The sequence below is a fragment of the Bos taurus genome, chromosome 14, assembly GCF_002263795.3.
Source record: "Bos taurus isolate L1 Dominette 01449 registration number 42190680 breed Hereford chromosome 14, ARS-UCD2.0, whole genome shotgun sequence".
Classification (NCBI taxonomy): Eukaryota; Metazoa; Chordata; class Mammalia; order Artiodactyla; family Bovidae; genus Bos; species Bos taurus.
The window spans coordinates 46,965,342-46,981,758 of NC_037341.1; the positions used below are offsets into that span (position 1 = coordinate 46,965,342).

The 16,417-nt window shown below is 40.1% G+C and overlaps 1 non-coding gene across 1 annotated transcript; it reads right to left on the reverse strand.

Moving 5' to 3' along the window:
• Positions 1–14,630: 14,630 nt before the first annotated feature.
• LOC112449669 (small nucleolar RNA SNORA31) lies at positions 14,631–14,764 on the reverse strand. Its single transcript, XR_003038263.1, has one exon. It is a non-coding gene; the product is annotated as a small nucleolar RNA SNORA31 (small nucleolar RNA).
• Between the last annotated feature and the right edge of the window lie 1,653 nt (positions 14,765–16,417).

The following is a 16,417-nucleotide window of genomic DNA, read 5'->3' on the forward strand; positions in this document are numbered from 1 at the left end:
GTGAAGCAGAATAGCCAGTCACAGAGGGTTTTTGTACATTTTTTTTTTTTTGTCATTGCAAGATCCAAAATCAAGGAATGAACTTCTCTATTAGTTAAGATAATGCCAGCTGCTATAACAGAAAAAAAGACTTTCAACCCTTAATTCCTTAACAAAGATTTATCTTTCCTTACTGCAACAGCCCAAAGAGAGTGGATCCAGTCATATGTTCTGCTTCCAACAGTGATCCAGGATTTCAGGCTTAGTCCATTTTATGAGTCTGTGATACTTAGAATTCTCTGAGGAATCGCCACTTTGTCAAAATGTGGTTCAAAAGACAAAGTGGATACATATTCAGAAAGGTTTTTTTTGGCTCAGTCTGGAAGTGATAACCATTTCTTCTGCCATATTTCATTGATTTCATCAGGAGAACTCAGTGACTTGGCTACAGAGAGCTGTAAGGGCAGAGGTGCAGACATGCAGACTAATTGTGTATCCAGTTGGAATACAAAGTGGGTTTTGGTGATCATGGTTGTTTAGACCAATCAAACTGATTTTTTCCTCCATAAAATACTGTTGTTTTCTTTTCTAAACAACTTTGTTGAGGTATGTGCATTCATGCTAAGTCTCTTCAGTTGTGTACAACTCTGCAACTCCATAGGCTGTAGCCCACCAAGCTTCTCTGTCCATGGGATCCTCCAGGAATACTGGAGTGGGTTGGCATACTTTCCTCCAAGGGAACTTCCCGATCAGGTATTGAACCCATGTCTCTTATGTCTCCTGCATTGGCAAGTGGGTTCTTCACCACTAGTGCTACCTACATGCCATAAAACAAACTGGTTATATATGCAAATATATCCAAATATATATGTAAATATATTTAATATATTTATTATATATAATGTGTTTATATAATGTAAATGTGTGTAACGTATACATATGTATAAGGTAATATAAATATATGTAAATATATTTACAATTTTATCAGATCAGTCGCTCAGTCGTGTCCGACTCTTTGCGACCCCATGAATCGCAGCACGCCAGGCCTCCCTGTCCATCACCAACTCCCAGAGTTCACTGAGATTCATGTCCATCGAGTCAGTGATGCCATCCAGCCATCTCATCCTCTGTCGTCCCCTTCTCCTCCTGCCCCCAATCCCTCCCCGCATCAGAGTCTTTTCCAATGAGTCAACTCTTCGCATGAGGTGCCCAAAGTACTGGAGTTTCAGCTTTAGCATCATTCCTTCCAAAGAAATCCCAGGGCTGATCTCCTTCACAATGGCCTGGTTGGATCTCCTTGCAGTCCAAGGGACTCTCAAGAGTCTTCTCCAACACCACAGTTCAAAAGCATCAATTCTTCGGCACTCAGCCTTCTTCATAGTCCAACTCTCACATCCATACATGACCACAGGAAAAACCATAGCCTTGACTAGACATCTGAGAGATATGTGAAACCATCAACACCGTCAAGAAAGTGAGCATGTCTGTCATCTCAATATGTTCCTTGGACCCTTTTGTGATCCAATTCTTCCCCATTGATCTGCCTTCTCTCAGTCTAAATTAGTTTGTGTTTTCTAGAATTTTATATAAATGGAATAATAGAGCATACTTTTTGTGTATGATTATTCATGGAGTATAATTATTTTGAGATTTAGCCATGCTGTTGTATATATTTGTAGTTTGTTTCCTTTTATTGCTGAGTGATATTCTGTTATATCCACATGTCACAATTTAGTTATCTATTAATGTGTGGTTTTTAATTGTTTATTTCTTTATTTGGCTATGGCAGATCAGTCAGGGTTGAGGACTTGATATCTTCAGTCTTTGCTCTGGCATGGGGGATCTTTATTAGGTACAAGCAGCATCCTTAGTTGTGGCATTTGGGATCTAGTTCCCTAACCAGGGACTGAACTTGGGCTCCCCGTAATGGGAACACAGATTCTTAGCCACTGGACCACCAAGGAAGTCTCTATTCATTAGCTAGTTCCAAGTTGGAAAAGGAGTACGTCAAGGCTGTATATTGTCACCCTGCTTATTTAACTTATATGCAGAGTACATCATGAGAAATGCCGGGCTGGAAGAAGCACAAGCTGGAATCAAGATTGCTGGGAGGAATATCAATAACCTCAGTTATGCAGATGACACCACCCTTATGGCAGAAAGTGAAGAGGAACTAAAAAACCTCTTGATGAAAGTGAAAGTGGAGAGTGAAAAAGTTGGCTTAAAGCTCAACATTCAGAAAACGAAGATCATGGCATCCGGTCCCATCACTTCATGGGAAATAGATGGGGAAACAGTGGAAACAGTGTCAGACTTTATTTTTGGGGGCTCCAAAATCACTGCAGATGGTGACTGCAGCCATGAAATTAAAAGACGCTTACTCCTTGGAAGGAAAGTTATGACCAACCTAGATAGCATATTCAAAAGCAGAGACATTACTTTGCCAACAAAGGTTCGTCTAGTCAAGGCTATGGTTTTTCCTGTGGTCATGTATGGATGTGAGAGTTGGACTGTGAAGAAAGCTGAGCGCCAAAGAATTGATGCTTTTGAAGTGTGGTGTTGGAGAAGACTCTTGAGAGTCCCTTGGACTGCAAGGAGATCCAACCAGTCCATTCTAAAGGAGATCAGTCCTGGGTGTTCATTGGAAGGACTGATGCTAAAGCTGAAACTCCAATACTTTGGCCACCTCATGCGAAGAGTTGACTCATTGGAAAAGACCCTGATGCTGGGAGGTATTGGGGGCAGGAGGAGAAGGGGACGACAGAGGATGAGATGGCTGGATGGCATCACCAACTCGATGGGCATGAGTTTGAGTGAACTCTAGCAGTTCGTGATGGACAGGGAGGCCTGGCGTGCTGTGATTCATGGGGTCACAAAGAGTCGGACACGACTGAGCGACTGAACTGAACTGAGTGAATGTTTAAGGTTTGTCTGTTCTTTACTATTACAAATAAAGCTGCTATGAATATTTGCCTATAACCTCTTGGTTGGACATCTGCTCTAATTCTTTTGAGTAAATACCCAAGAATGGAATGCCGGGTCACAGAAAGTTATCTTTAATTTTTTTTTAATTTTATCTTATTTTTAAACTTTACAATATTGTATTAGTTTTGCCAAATATCAAAATGAATCCGCCACAGGTATACCCGTGTTCCCCATCCTGAACCCTCCACCCTCCTCCCTCCCCTACCCTCCCTCTGGGTCGTCCCATGTTTCCTGACCATTTTACATTTGCATCAGCAATGTATGAGAATTTAGTTGTTCTGTAGTCTCATCAACTTTTGGGATGGTAAATTCTTTTAAATCAAGTCAATGTAAGTATGTGTGTTGTGGTGTGTCATTGTTGTTTTCATTTAATTTACAGAATACTTGCTGAGAATACTTCATGGGCTATTTTGCCATCCGAATATGTTTATTCAATTTAATTTTCCTCTTTTTCTTTCCCCACCATGCCACTTGGCTTACAGGATCTCATTTCCCGAGCAGGGACTGAACCTGGGCCACAGCAGTGAAAGCACCAAATCCCAATCACTAGCTCATCAGGGAACTTTCTGCTTGCCTCTCTTTTTATTAGGTTGCCTCCCTCTTCTTACTGAGGTATAGGAACGTTTATATATTCTCCTGAAAACCAAACATATTTAATTTTGATTAAGTCGAATTTATTGATGCTTTACTTTTATAGTTTGTGCTTTTGATGTCCTACTTAATAAAACTTTGCCAAATTCAATGAAACTAAGATGTCCCCCTGTGATTTCTACTGAAAGTTTTATAATTTTAGCTCTTAGGTCAGTGACTCATTTTGAGGAAATTTTAATACAGGGAGGGGGGTAAAGGTTGAGGTTTCTTTATTTGCAGGTGGCTACCTGATTGTCCCAACATCATATTATTGAAATGATTCGCTTTCCCCCATTAATTAATTCAGCACATTTGTTGAAAGTCAATTAACCATATATACATGGGTCTATATCTGGACTCTATTCTTTTGTTATTGAGTAATCTAGGTCTTTTAACATTTCCACTTAAGTTTTAGAAACAGCTTGCTAGTTTACCTGCACCCACACCCCCCCCACACACACACATACACAAAGCCTGCTACAGTTTTGATTGAGATTGCATTAAATCTACAAATCAGTTTGGGAAAAATTGATATTTAAAAAATACATGATATAATGTCATTCTTTAATTTTTCTTTCCAGTGTTTAATAGTATTCAGTGTACAGGTTGTACATATCTTTTGTCAGATTTATTCCAAGTATTTCCTATATTCTGATGACACTGTGTTTAATTTTACTTTGGGTGTTTTCAGTATGCAAAAATGCAATGGATATTTGTGTATTAATCTTCCATTCTAAAATCTTACTCAATGTATTTGTTAATAGTTGGGATCAACAGGTTTTTGGTGAAATCCTTAGATGTATTTATATGGTATTCCGGTTTCCCTCATCTTTGTGTAGATTCAGATTTCTATCTGGTATCATCTTCTTCTCTCCCAAGGTCTTTCTTTAACATTTCTTATATTTGAAGCCCTGCTGGCTCAGATGGTGAAGAATCTGCTTACAGAGAGGGAGACCTAGGTTTGATCCCTGGTTGGGAAGATTCCCTGGAGGAGGACATGGCAACCCACTCCAGTATTCTTGCCTGAAGAATCCCTGTGGACTGAGGACCCTGGTGGGCTATGGTCCATGGGGTCACAAAGAGTCAGACATGACTGAGCAGCTAAGCACACACACTAATAATGGATTATTTCTCCTTTCATTCTATCTCACAAAAATTTAATTTCATCTTTAGTTTTGAAAGGTATTTTCACGGGGAATAGAGCTCTAAGTTGAAACTTTTTTTCAAGTCTTTGAAGATGTTACCCTGCTATTGTCAGGCTTGCATTCTTTCCAGTAAGAAGTCTGAAATCATTTTTCTTTACTTTTATTTTGGATATGTCTAATATTCTCTGTTTTTAATATTTTCTGTTAATCACTGACTTTATTTTATTATGATGACCCTTATTGTTGTCATTGTTCAGTCATAAAGTCATATCCAGGATTGATTTCCTTTAGGATTGACTGGTTTGATCTCCTTGCAGTCCAAGGTACTCTCAAGAGTCTTCTCCAGTACCACCATTTGAAAGCATCAATTCTTCAGTGCTCAGCCTTCTTTATGGTCCAACTCTCACATGCATATATGACTACTGGAAAAACCATAGCTTTGACTACACAGACCTTTGTTGGCAAAATGATGTCTCTGCTTTTAATAGCCTGTCTAGGTTTGTCATAGCTTTTCTTCCAAGGAGCAAGTGTCTTAATTTTGTGGCTGCAATTGATGTGCCTTGGAGTAGCTTTATTATGGTTGGGGTCAATGGGATTCTTATATCTGTGAGTTTACAGTTCTCATCAAATTTGGAAAAATTTTGATATTTTTTTTCTTCACATATTTTCCTATCACCCCACTTTAGCATGTCAGGCTCCTCTGTCCGCTATTATCTCCTGGAGTTTGCTCAAATCCATGTCCACTGAGTCAGTGATGCTATCTAACCACTCATCCCCTGATGTCCCCTTTTCCTCCTGCCTTCAATCTTTCCCAGCATCAGGGTGTTTTCCAGTGAGTCAGCTCTTTGCATGAGGTGGCCAAAGTATTGGAGCTTCAGCTTCAGCATCAGTCCTTCCAGTGAATATTCAGGGTCGATTTCCTTTAGGATTGACTGGTTTGATCTCCTTTCAGCCCAAGGGGCTCTCAAGAGTCTTCTGTAGCTCCGTAGTTTGAAAGCATCAATTCTTTGATGCTCAGCCTTCTTTTATGGTTCAACTCTCACATCCATATGTGACCACTGGAAAAGCTATAGTTTTGATTATACAGACCTTTGTTGGCAAAGTGATGTCTCTGCTTTTTAATATGGTGTTGACCAGTTCAATGGCTCAGTAGTGTCCAACTCTTTGCAACCCCATGGACTGCAGCACGCCAGGCCTCCCTGTCCATCACCAACTCCTGGAGTTCACTCAAACTCATGTGCATTGAGTCAGTGATGCCATCCAGCCATCTCATCCTCTTCTCCTCCTGCCTTCAATCTTTCCCAGAATCAGAGTCTTTTCAAATGACTCAGTTCTTCACATCAGGTGGCCAAAGTATTGAAGTTTCAGCTTCATCATCAGTCCTTCCAATGAATATTCAAGACTGATTTCCAACACATGTATACCTGTGGTGGATTCATTTTGATATTTGGCAAAACTAATACAATTATGTAAAGTTTAAAAATAAAATAAAATTGGAAGAATAAAAAAAAATAAAATAAAATAAAATAAAATAAAAAAAAAAAAAAAAAAAAAAAAAGACTGATTTCCTTTAGGAAAGACTGGTTGGATCTCCTTGCAGTCCAAGAAACTCTCGAGAGTCTTCTCCAACACCACAGTTCAAAAGCATCCATTCTTCGGTGCTCAGCTTTCCTTATAGTCCAATTCTCACATCCATACATGACTACTGGAAAAACCATAGCTTTGACTAGACGGACCTTTCTTGGCAAAGTAATGTCTCTGCTTTTTAATATATTGTCTAGATTAGTCATAACTTTTCTTCCAAGGAGCAAGCATCTTTTCAGTTCAGTTCAGTCGCTCAGTCATGTCTGACTCTTTGTGACCCCACAGGCATGCCAGGCCTCCCTGTCCATCACCAACTCCTGGAGTCCACCCAAACCCACATCCATCGAGTCGATGATGCCATACAACCATATCATCCTCTGTCGTCCCCATCTCCTCCTGCCCTCAGTCTTTCCCAGCATCAGGATCTTTTCCAATGAGTCAGCTCTTCACATCAGGTGGCCAAAGTATTGGAGTTTCAGCCTCAACATCAGTCCCTCCAATGAACACCCAGGACTGATCTCCTTTAGGATGGACTGGTTGGATTTCCTTGCAGTCCAAGGGTATACAAATATCCTCCCCCCTTTTGATCTTCCTTCCCATTTAGGTCACCACAGTGCATTAAACAGAATTCCCCATGCTACACAATATGTTCTCATTGAGGCTGTGTTTGTTGTTCAGTCATGTCCAACTCTACGACACCAAACTCCTTTGTCTATGGGACTCTCCAGGCAAGAATACTGGAGTGGGTTGCCATTCCCTCCTCCAGGTGATCTTGCAACTCAGGAATTGAACTCAGGTCTCCTGCATTGCAGGCAGATTTTTTACCATCTGAGCTATCAGGGAAGCCATGTTCTCATTAGCAATCTATTTTATACATAGCATCAATAGTGTATAAGCGTCAATCCCAATCTCCCAGTTCCTCCCACCCTCCTTTCCCTTTTGTGAGAAACGATTATTTCTATGTTTTGTTTATTTAGTTTTTTTAAGATAACAGAGTAAATCCTCTCCCTCATACACAATCACAACCAAATGTAAAATTCCTTAAATACATGATGGATAATGATAGCTTGTAGGTCTCCAGAGAATGCCTCATAGGATGCCACTCCATGTGACAACCCTATCTCATCCCTGATACCCATTTGCAAGTTGAGGTAAATACTCAGAAACCATCTTTTTCACTTTGGTATCCACTTTCTCTGAAAGGTTCTATTCTATTTGAACTCTTAATACATGTTATAATAGCTTGCATTTTTGTTCACACTTTGCAGCACGAAATCACCCTTGCTTCACCTGAAATGGGCTGAATGCCAACCTATTGCTTGGATCATTGCCTACTTCGATTTGGCTGTAAATATAAGTAAAATACAGGTTTCACACCTGGTTATTTTTGGCCTTTATAATATAAGCAGATACAATCTGCTCCTGGCTGAGTATTCTGATGGTCACTAGTCACTGTAAAATGTCACTATGGTCATGCTTTATAGAGATGACCCTTAGTGTGCATAATTGATTTTTTCTGGCATTGTGGAATTGGAACACACCTGCAAATCACAGCCGGCAACTTTTATGGTTAATCTAGGCAAGGGAAACTGGGCCAGAGAATGGACATCCAAAAAGAAAAAAAAATCCAAAACAAACGAAAAAACCCAAAACATAACTGGAACCAAGAGTTGGTATAGAAGTTCCAGTTTATGAATTCATTTACGTAACATCTCCTTGAGTAAATAGTGTATAATGGTAGAATACAGTAGAGTGTATTAAAAGCCTGTCATGATGAATACACAAAGTAGTATTAAGCAGTGTTGTATCTTGCAATCCTAGGCTTTCCTGGTGGCTCAGATACTGAAGAAGCCACCTGCAACACTGGAGACCAGGGTTCAGTCCCTGGGTTGGGAAGATCCCCTGGAGAAGGGAACGGCAACCCACTCCAGTATTCTTGCCTGGAGAATTCCATGGGTTCCAAAGAGTTGGACACAACTGAATGACTGACAGCTCCGCTTTCTCCCCACTGGCACTTTCATCTTTTTCACTGTTTTGCAATCCAGGGAACAGGTACATACAGTTGTAAAGGAAAATAATTTTGAAATATCAACTAATGTAGGTTTGTGGTTGCTTTTCTTGGAATTGCCTGTTGCCCTTTGACACTTTAACCAACTTAGGCCACAGTTGGGATTTTGCATACTCAGTGTTTCAAGGTAGTAAGATCCACATCAAAGAGAGTAAACACCCCAAGACACATATTAATCAAATTAACAAAGATCAAACACAAAGAACAAATATTAAAAGCAGCAAGGGAAAAACAACAAATAACACACAAGGGAATTCCCATAAGGATAACAGCTGATCTTTCAATAGAAACTCTTCAAGCCAGGAGGCAATGGCAAGACATACTTAAAATGATGAAAGAAAATAACCTACAGCCCAGATTATTGTACCCAGCAAGGATCTCATTCAAGTATGAAGGAGAAATCAAAAGCTTTTCAGACAAGCAAAAGCTGAGAGAATTCTGCACCACCAAATCAGCTCTCCAACAAATACTAAAGGATATTCTCTAGACAGGAAACACAAAAATGGTGTATAAACTCGAACCCAAAACAATAAAGTAAATGGCAACGGGATCATACTTATCAGTAATTACCTTAAACGTAAATGGCTTTTGAGTTTCAAAAGTCTAGATCTCTCAGCACAACAGCAAAGCTCTTCAGCTCTGGTAGAAAAAGCACCCCAGAGTCAAAGAAATGAGGAGAGCTAGAAGAAAACATTTTGAGTTATTTGGGTTCCTAAGAAACAGGACGCTCATCCCACTATAGTCCATGCTCAGTCCAGGCAGGGGCCTCAGGAAGTCTAGAGAATCTGCATGCAGAGGGACTCATGCTCCCTCTTCTGAGAGCCTGGAGTGGAAATGTCCACCTGGAACTGCCAGACAGACATGTCCAAGACCAACGCATCCTATTCCCCTTCACCCGAGTGAACTGCAGATACTGTAGAACAATCCTTGCATGTCTGTGAGCAGCTCCGAGCCCCCTTCAGTTAAGAATAATCATAGGCTTCCAGGAGGTTAGCTGAAAAGAAATCAGACCTGGATCCTTGCTCACATAGACCAAGACATTGCAGCAGAGACCTGAAGAGACTGACAACAGGAACAATCAGGTCCAGGTGGTCCCTCCCACCTCCCTGGCTCCTCCTCCTCATGCTCTATGAAAAATCTCCAAAATTTAAATACAGTCCTAGAGGGAGAAGAAATCCGGCACTGATCTAAGGATAGTTCTGCTCCCCAGCAGAATAGGGGATTTATTATAATAGGGGATTTACAATAAATCCCTATTTATATAGGGGATTTATAATAAAAGTGGCACAAAATAGGTCTCATCATAACAAAGCTGCTTTTCTTGCACACCTGAATTCAGAAATTAAGATTTCAAAACTATAACACAACAGAGGTTTCATTTAAGATTACTATTTTCTGAGCCTAATCTGTAATATTAGCACTGCAAAAGATTCATTCAATAAGTCCTGGGTAGAGCATGCATGTGCGTGCATGCTGATTTGCTTCAGTTGTGTCTGACTCTTTGTGACCCTGTGGACTGTAGCCCTCCAGGCTCCTCTGCTCATGGGATTCTCCAGTCAAGAATACTAGAGTGGGTTGCCGCACCCTCCTCCAGGGGATCTTCCCGACCCAGGGATAGAACCCATGTCTCTGTGTCTCCTTCACTGATTGGCGGATTCTTTACCACTAGGGCCACCTGGGAGGCCCCCTGGGTAGAGATCAGTTACAGCTCAGAGACGGGAATGTGAGATCATATGCTTGTGAGATACTGCAACCTAAACTAACTGACCTCAAAACTCAGTGGTTACAAACATTCATTATTCTCACTTAGATGTCTTTAAAGATGTTGGATGAAGTTTGAATGCTCTGGGCTTGCTTGACTTGGTGGCTCTGCAGATGGGCTGGGACAACCCTGCTCCATGTCTCTTTCATTCCTTCTTGCACCCAGTGGGGAAGCCAGTGTGTTTTACTATAGGGAAGATGGAGGTGCAGAGGGCAACTAGAAACATGTAATGCACCGAGGCCCATTAAGTCTTTTCTCAGAAGTCACTGTTACATCTGCCCACATTTATTGGTCAAAACAAGTCATGTGGTCAACCCCAAAGCAAGGGGTAGGAAAATGTACCCTACCCAAGATGCAGTGAATTCAGGCAGCATGAAGAATTGGGACCAATTATCCAACTGACCACAGATGGAAATGGACACTTTTTTTTTTGGAGTGCCTACTAGTAGCCTGATACTGTGCTAGGTTTGTTAACATCTGTGCAGCTAAAGTCTGTAAAACAGTATCATGTATACAGTTCACATTATTTTACCTCTTTTATCAGCATGTAGGGAAACTGAGGCTCAGAGAAATCAAGTGACTTGCCTATTGTGCACAGTGGATTTGAGATTTCAACCTATGTCTGTTAGAATGCAAATCTTGTGATCTGGAGGAAGCATGATGATGGCCAGATCTCAGGTTTATTGACATCCAATCAAGTCCCTTTTTCCTAAATGACCCTCACTCTTTCAAAATTTTTTTTATTTTTAAAAATTTAAATTTTATGTTGCAGTACTGCTGCTAAGTTGCTTCAGTCGTGTCCAACTCTGTATGACCCCGTAGATGGCAGCCCACCAGGCTCCCCTGTCCCTGGGATTCTCCAGGCAAAAACACTGGAGTGGGTTGCCATTTCCTTCTCCAATGCATGAAAGTGAAAAGTGAAAGTGAAGTCGCCCAGTCATGTCTGACTGTTTGCGACCCCATGGACTACAGCCTTACCAGGCTCCTCCGTCCATGGGATTTTCCAGGCAAGAGTACTGGAGTGGGGTGCCATCGCCTTCTCTGATGTTGCAGTACAGTTGATTAATAATGTTGTGTTAGCTTCAGATGTACAGCAAAGTGATTCATTATATGTGATTCATTTATATATACATATATATATATATATATATATATATGTATCTGAAAGTGAAAGTGAAGGTCACTCAGTTGTGTCTGACTCTTTGGGACCCCATGGACTATACAGTCCACAGAATTCTCCAGGCCAGAATACTAGAGTGGGTAGCCTTTCCCTTTTCCAGGGGATCTTCCCAACCCAGGAATTTTTCAAATTCTTTTCTCATTTAGGTTGTTCCATAATATTGAGCAGAGTTCACTGTATTATACAATAGGTCCTTATTGGTCGTCCATTTAAAATATAGCAGTGTGTACATGTCAGTCCCAAACTCCCTGATATCCTTAGCCCCCCTCTTCTCCCGTTTCCCCCAGAAACCGTAAGTACTTTTCTAAGTCTGTGAGTCTGTTTTTGTTTTGTAAATAAGTTCATATGTGTCATTTTATTTTAGATTCCGAGTATAAGCAGTATCATACGATATTTGTCTTTTTTGCTCAGTGACCTTGACTCTTGATTAGAGAGCTCTGGGGTTCCTTCTTTTCCTTCTTTCACACACAATCCTGCTTCCTTTCCTTTTTGACTTGCTAATTAATTCCGTTACTTTTCCTTGAATCCTATTAGTAGGTAACACCATGATAGATACCATCTGGAAAACATTTACCCAAGTCTTGAGTGGAAAGTTTACAGAACAGGAGATGCAAAAGCAGACCCTCCAAAGGAGCTCTGCCTGTGTAAGTGATAAATTACCAGCCCTTGGATTATCTGCCAGGAGCTCTCCCTCCAGGTTTAGGAGCAGCACCTTTCCTGCTGCAGTGCCAGCTGTATTATGTGCCAAATGTTCAGTAAAGCATGTGCCCTCGAATAAAGCAGGGCGGGCAGAACCACTATGCTTGTGTAAACCAGCTTTCAACAGAATCTGTTTCCCTCCGATTGTCTCAAGTGCCTTCTCCCTAGATAATCATGCTTCATACTTTTAGAAGCCCAGATCCCAACAGCTGGAGGTAAAAGTCCCAGTGTAATGGAAGAAAACATGTTGATAGTTTTAATTGGTCCCTGAAGTGAAACCCAAGGCAAGATTTATTGGTTGATGGATTTGAGGCTTTCAACTTAGCAGAACTGGGAAGCGTATGGTAAAAATAAACATATTAGAAATTTGTGACTAATTATTAGAAAGTTAATTTTATTTCATTTAGGATATAATCATCAAGTGAGAAAATCACTTTAATTTATTGCTGTTGAAGTTAATGACGCATCCACTTATACGTAAGCATGGCCACCTGCATCTTGGGCCATTCTCTGGCTTTCTATCAGTCTTGACTCCTCTGAAGGTCTTGAACTCAAAATAAGCAAATCTTCTGTTCTCAGCCATGTGAATCCATTGCTCAAGTGGGAAAGATTTGGTGAAGCTGAGGATCTCAGAGCACTGAGAGGCTGGCCGTCAGAGATTCATGAGGACTTTAAGGACTACACATCTGTAGTGTTAGTCAACAGCTCTTACAGTCATTGTTGTCGTTTGATCGCTAAGTTGTGTCCGACTCTTCTGTGACCCCATAGACTGTAGCCCGCCAGGCTCCTTTGTTCATGGAATTTCCCAGGCAAGAATACTGAAGTGGGCTCCTTCTCCAAGAGATCTTCCCGACCCAGGCATCAAACCCGTATCGCCTGCCTTGGCAGGTGGATTCTTTACTACTGAGCCACTGGGGAAGCCTGGTTGCAATAACACTGTATAAAAGGAAAGCTCCATATATTAATGGCTTATAACAACAAACATAGCAAATACTCTGAAGTACTTTCTTACTCATGAATATGTAAATTAGTTTTTGCTTACAGACTGCAGGTGAGTTGAGCCCAGCTTCTCTTCAGGTTAAAGGTCAGGTTCATATCAGTTCCTTGCACCTTTCCTTCCAGGATCCAGGATCATGGGGCAGCACCTACCTGGGTATGCTCTTTCCATGGCAGAATGCAGGAACACATCAAGGCTGCAGAAACTTGCTATATATACTTTTTAAAACCTCAGTTTGGAATAGGTACAGCATCACTTGTGCTCGTATCCTTTGGACAAAGCACATAGTGTAACCTTGTATCAGTGGACCGCAAAAAATATATTTCACTCCAAGGGAGGGGAAGGGTGAATATTTGCTGAAAAATAGTTCAATAATATATACCTTTATTCATTTTTATAGGCTATGACCTTTGTTTTCCTCTTCTACACGGTTTAGAGGAATTGAGTGTACACTAGTAGGCATATAGGCATTTGAAATAATTTAGGAAGAAATAGAATAAGAAATGTGTAAAAATTGTGCAGTGTCATGCAGTAATTTTCTTTTTTGTGGTTTCTTTGTTTGGTTTTGGTGTCAGGGTTATGGTAGCCCCATAGAAAGAATTTGAAAATGTCCCCTCCACTTCACCTTCTGGAATAGTTTGGGAAGATAGGTATTAGCTCTTGTTTATGTGTTTGTTAGAATTCCCCTGTAAAACTATCCAGTCCTGGAATTTTGTTTGCTGGGAATTTTTTGATAAGTAATTCACTTTCACTACTAGTTACCAGTCTGTTAAATTGTCTATTTCTTCCTGAATCACTCTTGAAAGATTGTATGTTTCTAGAGATATATCCATTTCTTTTAGATTGTCCAGTTTGTTAGAGTGTAACTGAATATGGTATTTTCTAATGTCTTTTTATAGCTCTGGGATTCAGTTTTAATTTGTCCTCTTTCATTTCTTATTTTGTTTATTTGGGTCCTTTCTCTTTTATTCTTAAAGAGCCTGGCTAAAGGCAATTTATTTATCTGGCCTGGCAATTCTATCTCTTCCTTTTTTATTGAAGTATAGTTGCTTTACAATGTTGTGTTAGTTTCTGCTGTACAGCAAAGTGAGTCAGCTGTATGCTTACATATATCCCCTCTTTTTGGGGTTTTTCTTCCTATTTAGGTCACCACAGAGCGCTGAGTAGAGTTCCCTATGTTATCCGGTAGGTTTTCATGAGTTATAAATTGTATACCTAGCAGTGTGCATGTCAATCCCAATTCCCCAGTTCATCCCACCCTCCCTTCCACCTTTGGTATCCGTAAATTTGTTAGCCATGTCCGTGTCTCTATTTCTGTTTTGCAAACAAGTTCATCTGCGCCATTTTCCTTTCTGCCAGTCTCCAGTTCATTTTCAGTCAGAACTGATCCACATGTAGATGTATTTTTGATATGTTACTGGAGGGAGTTGCTGTTTACATCTTCCCACTCTGGCATCTTCATCTCTACTCCAACTCACTTTTTTTTTAACCCAAATTTTCTATTCTTTTTTGGAAGCAAAAGGCTCTTTGCTGTTTACAAGTTTATTTCTGAATTGAAAAACTTCCCCCTCCTTCTTTTTCCCTGTGTTATTATGATTTTCCCCTGTCTTTCCCCATTCAGTCTTGTCTGCCACAATCAGACAGACAGAAAGTACAAGGACAATTTTTTTCTTGTATATTAGTAGAAACTTTAGGAGAATATAGTAACTGCTCCACGTTTGTCAAATAGATACATTTTTAATTGATTTTTTAATTTTCAGCATACTTAACAGTGTCTGACCCATAGCAAATACTTTATATTTGATTTTATTTAGTCACTAAGTCGTGTCTGACTCTTTTGCGACCCCATGGTCTGTAGCCCACCAGTTCCTCTGTCCATGAGATTTCCCAGGCAAGAATACTGGAGTGAAGTAAGTTGCCATTTCCTTCTACAGGGGATATTCAGGACCCAGGGATCGAATCTGCACCTTCTGCTTGGCAGGTGGATTCTTTACCACTGAGCCACTAGGGAAGTCCTATAAATATATGATAATGAATTTAATTAAACATTTGGATGCCTAGTAGGCTTTGGGTATATGAAAAAAGACATTTGAAATATAGACATATCTTGGAGTATTTTGAAATCTAGTCAGGAATCATTATGTAAGTAAAAAGTTACAATAAAACATGAAAATGTCTATAATAAAGGTGTACAAACAGGTTAACAAAAATATGCACTGTGAAAATAAATGAAAGGAGATCAGTGGACAGGAATCTCAAGGACCACAGAGATTTCCTGAAGGAACATTTGCAGTGAACCCTGAAAGATGGATGGGAATTCACATAAAGAAACATGAGCAAACATTTGAATGTTTGGAGTTTTTTTCCCCCACTTGTCCTATGCATGTCATGTGACTTACCTCAGAAAATTCTATGTGATGGAATCCAGTTGCAACCTTCCCTCCCTGACTGCTTGTCAAGAAATGAGTTAATTTTCAATCCAAGAGATCAGTGTCTTTAGGGACCAGCAACTCTACAGCATCAGTGACAGAGAAAGAGCAGGAAGGAGCCCATGGCCTTAACAGAAATTGTCCGTGTGTTCCCAGAGGTGAAAACTGCATAGTAAGTAAAAACCTAAGTAAATAAATCTGAAAAGAACTGGGGAAAAATTAGAACAGTCCTCAGAGGGTTCCTTTTTGCATGAGTAAGTGCAAAAAAAAAAAAAAAAACCTGTGGGAAACTATTATAGAAACCATAGGAAATTCAAACAGTGCTGTAGCAGCCCATGCTTCAAGAATCCCAGAACATCCCATCAGTAGGACATAGACCTATGCTAAAAAACCTACCTGGAACCAAATTCATGTTGCTTAAGGTGGGAACACCATTAATCCCAGTGATAATGCAGGTTCAAATACTTGTGAGACAGAGAGATCCAGAGGGCATAGTCCAAAACAGAACTGTACAAGCTGGCACAGGTGAGGATGACACTGCAAGACAAAGCTTTAGAAAAGAAGATGGGAGAAACAGGAAGCTTTGCTGAACTAGGATGAGCCCAGAGAGGCAGAGAAACAGATTTTTAAAATGCCATTTTTGAAAAACCATAGAAGAGTGCTCCCTTGAGCTGTGAATCTGAGAATGCTTCCCTGGCCCACCTTCAACTTTTGCAAAAGAACTTCCTCCTAATAGTGTTATTTAAATAAGGAAAAAGAAAGAATTTCAAAAAGATACTATAAGGTAAAAGATGAAGATGAACCACAGACCTCCATGCACATAAAAACATTGGGGAAAAACACATTTTCCACAAAGAATATTAAAACTGACACCAGGTATTTCAAATTCAATAAAAAGAAACTTAGATATCACCAAAACAGTGTAAGAAAAACAGAAACAAGACTTAAAGCATTTCAGA